The sequence below is a fragment of the Equus caballus genome, unplaced genomic scaffold (assembly GCF_041296265.1).
Source record: "Equus caballus isolate H_3958 breed thoroughbred unplaced genomic scaffold, TB-T2T haplotype1-0000016, whole genome shotgun sequence".
NCBI lineage: Eukaryota > Metazoa > Chordata > Mammalia > Perissodactyla > Equidae > Equus > Equus caballus.
In genome coordinates, this window is record NW_027222391.1 from 9,111,017 (window position 1) to 9,115,106 (window position 4,090).

General features: G+C 42.3%; 1 pseudogene; it reads left to right on the forward strand.

Moving 5' to 3' along the window:
• The first annotated feature begins 2,906 nt into the window (after positions 1–2,906).
• Positions 2,907–3,875, forward strand: OR7A258P (olfactory receptor family 7 subfamily A member 258, pseudogene; annotated as a pseudogene).
• Positions 3,876–4,090: the final 215 nt, after the last annotated feature.

The window sequence follows — 4,090 nt, forward strand, 5'->3', positions numbered from 1 at the left end:
GGTTGTTACTTTTGGATTCCTAAGTCCAGCGAGGGGACCAATGCTTCATTCCCGTCTGCTGTCCAGAAGGCAACAGAGCTTCAGTCTCCATCATCACCCATCCAGGGAGGAATTTGGGCTTCCACATGGACACTTTCCTCTCAGAGACTCTATCCAGGTGAGACTGAGAACCCAGTAGGTTCTTCAGGAGCGGTTCAGAGAAAATGGACGTGGAGAACTTTTACCTGAGCTCACCTGAGAGCTTGACCAGGCTAGCCCAGAGTGGAGAGATTGTCATGTTCATTTGTCAAATAGTCTAATCAATTTACTTAATATGTTAAAAAGAGAAGTGTCTGTCGGACTCATCAACACAAGGGTCATTTTCGACAAATAAGGAATGGGATGGAAGTCTACTTGGATAAGATTGAGGAAGGAATGGGAGGCATAAAGTGGCTCTAATACAGTTAGAACATATCCAGGGTGTTTTGCAGGTAAAGGGAGTAAGAAAATACAGTATTAGGTGTGGACATGTGTACAATGAACTGAAGGCATTTTTTCTAACTTTTTAAGATGGGATGCATTTGAGCACATTCTGTATTTATTAGAAAGAGCTGTGGAGTTAGATAACGCCTTGCAGGAGCAGTTCTTGAGTCATACATTTCACAGTATCATCTCTCATGTTGGGTATTCACATGAAAAAAATCATATTTAACATGAAAAAAGGGTTTGTTAATGACTCTACTTTGCTATACTTCACTACCTGAAGGTGGGGAAGCAATGGGGACATTTGCCAGGTAGAAGAAAAAATCAGCCAAATCTAGTTACCAGTGATATCCACTCATTTAGTAACAGGAGGAAACTATGCTAAGCTTCTTACATATATCAACCGAGTTTGTTTACCACCATGGGAGGATGGACACAAGTATCCCTGCTATTTGAGCGAGCATGTTAACATCTAGAATGGAACTGCTGTCCCTCCAAGTTCAAATAGCTAAAATGTGGTAAATCTGAAGTTCAAAACTCGGTTTTCTGATTCAAAAGTTTTGCATTTAAAATCATTCAGAAAAGTGTTTTATGACAGGGTTCTTTCTTGTATAGCTACATTGTGTTTTGCTGCTTTATTTGTTATTGTTATACTGGGCATCAAGGGGCTATAACTGGGGCTGAAATGCTGCCTGAGTCCAGGAAGCTTTCTCGTCATCACAATCTCTCAGGGACCCCCTGAGCTTATGTGTTCTTTTCTTTCCTCTCTCTGTTTTTTGAATGGCTTTCTAAATTTTCTTTAAATATAGAGCACACAATGGTCACATTAAAATGGAGATCCATGTTGACATGTCCATGGGAAGCTTACCAACCTGAATTTGGGTACTATTTCTACATTTTTAGGGTGTTGATGAAAATAATCCATAACCAATCTATAAATGAAAATTTGGGAGAGTTCATTCTGAGCTAAAATCTGAGGACCATGGCCCAGGGCCTTTCTTCCTTCAGGAAGAAAGGGCACCAAAGAAGTGAAGTATACAGAGTGGTTATATACCCCCAAAGAGGATGCTTTACATGTGATTGAAATGTCCCTCCCACAATAGTCACAAGATTGCCCTGTCAGCACAGCGCTTGATGGACACAGCAGGTAGTGGGTCTGCTATCTACGTGGACATGCTGCAGGAAGCAAGTCTGTTGTCTGGAGCTGGGTGGTCACAGGTGAGTGCAGCAATCAGTTCCTAGCCTAAGGAAAGATGCTTAATCCTTAAGGAAATGCCAATGTTGGGAGGGGGAGGGAAGCTGCACCTTTATCTCAAGGGCCTTTGTTCTTGCCATAGGGAATATCTTAAGCAGATATACAATGCCTGGTCAATGGCCAAGGTCAGGACCTTTTGGAAAAACAAGGTCAGGCCAAATTAGGTTTACACCAAATGCTTTCCTCATATACTCCAATATATCCTATTACTTGCCATTTCTACTTTTCAAGGGTAATTTGGTGTTGACAACTTGCCTTATATCATTTCCTTCCTATTTATTGTGGTTGGAAGTGAGAAAAGTCAGGGAGTAACACAGCCGCATTAGGCCATAGTGTGCTGTGTGTGAGTGTGTGTGTACTTTGTGGGGTGTGAGCAGTTCTCTGGACAGTGATACCTAAGCTCGTGACCCTTAAAAGACAGACACCACAATGTCAACCAGAAGATGGAGATAAAGAGGAGATCCACTTCTATCAATAGGATTCCTTTGAAACAAAATTACAAATGTGCAACACGTGATCGAGGGACTCCCTGTGTCCTGAAGTTTCAGCTCCAGCAGGGAGACCACCTCGTTCCTCAACGTTCTCTGACACCACCTCTCATTCTCTCAGTCTTGTCCATTCCCCTCAACACTCTGGCTTCCTTTTGAGCCTTGAATATCTGAAACAAGTGCCATCCTTGGGGCCTGTGCACTGACTCTGTCCTCAACAGGGTGCAGGCTGCCCCCAGATAACCTAGCTTCTCCTGCTCTGTCTACCAGGACTCTGGTCAAATTTTACCTTGTTTTTCAGGTCTTCCTGAACTCCCAATAAAATATAGCATCTTCATTCATCCTATTTTATACCTGCTTTTTTAATAGCACCTGTCACTATCTGACGTGATGTATATATATATTTTTTCTAGTTTATGTTCTTTCTCCATCATTGGATGTTAGGAAGTTTTGTTTCTTAGCATTCTATAATCTTACCTGGAAGATTGTCCGTAGTCAACATAAATTCCTCAAATGCATGAAAGAATTTTGCATTAAAGCTGTATAATATGTGACCCCTTGGGGTAAAGGCTGAATGTGAGACAGGAATTCCTAATCACAGATATCTGGGGAGATCCCTTAAAGGCAATCTGCTCAACACAAATATATGTGTAGAAATTTATCCTGTTATTTTTTTCTTTCCTAGTTGTGACCACCACCACATGGAAGCAGGAAATGACACACAAATTTCAGAATTTCTCAGTCTGGGATTATCAAAGGAAGCAGAACTGAAGCCTCTCATATTTGGGTTTTTCCTCTCCATGTACCTGATCACCGTGTTTGGAAATCTTCTCATCATCTTGGCTGTCAGCTCAGACTCCCACCTCCACACACCCATGTACTTCTTCCTCTCCAACCTGTCCTTTCTGGGCATCTGTTTCACCTCCGCCACCATCCCAAAGATGCTCCTGAACATCCAGACTCAGAGCAAAGTTATAACCTATGAAGGCTGCATCACCCAGATGTATTTTTTCATGCTGTTTGTAGTGTTGGACACCTTCCTTCTGACAGTAATGGCCTGTGACCACTTCATAGCCATCTGCTACCCCCTGCACTACCCAGTCGTCATGAACCCAGTTCTCTGTGCACTGCTGCTTCTAGTGTCCTGGATCATGAGTGCCCTGAATTCCCTGTTACAGAGTTTAATGCTTTTGTGGCTTTCTTTCTGTACAGACTTGGAAATCCCCCACTTCTTCTGTGAAATCAAACAAGTGATCCAACTTGCCTGTTCTGACACCATTCTCAATGACACAGTGATGTGTTTTTCAGCAGTGCTGCTGGGTGGTGGTTCCCTGGCTGGTATCCTTTACTCATACTGTAAGATAGTTTCCTCCATATGTGGAATTTCATCAGCTCAGGGGAAGTGTAAAGCATTTTCCACCTGTGCTTCTCACCTCTCCATTGTCTCTTTATTTTATTGTACAAGCTTAGGCATATACCTCAGCTCTGCTGCTACCCACAGCTCACACTCCAGTGCAACAGCCTCAGTGATGTACACTGTGGTCACCCCCATGCTGAACCCCTTCATCTACGGTCTGAGGAACAAAGAGATAAAGAAGGCTCTGAAAAGATTCTTTGGGATGGCAGCTGCAAAAGGGTTAATTGTCCTGGGGCTGAAGAAGCTTATGTAATTGCAGGGCTCAAAGCATTAGAGCCAGAAATTGCTATTCTTTGATCAGATTGTGGAAATAGCACTTGTTCCTTCTATCTATTGCCTGATATTTCCATTTCTTTGATTTCAACTTCCCTATACAATTTAAGTAAGTCACTTGATTAAGCTTTCTGCTTTGTCTGATATATGGACAGTTTTCCATTTTTCTACTTCCCTAATTTCTCCAAGTTTTTC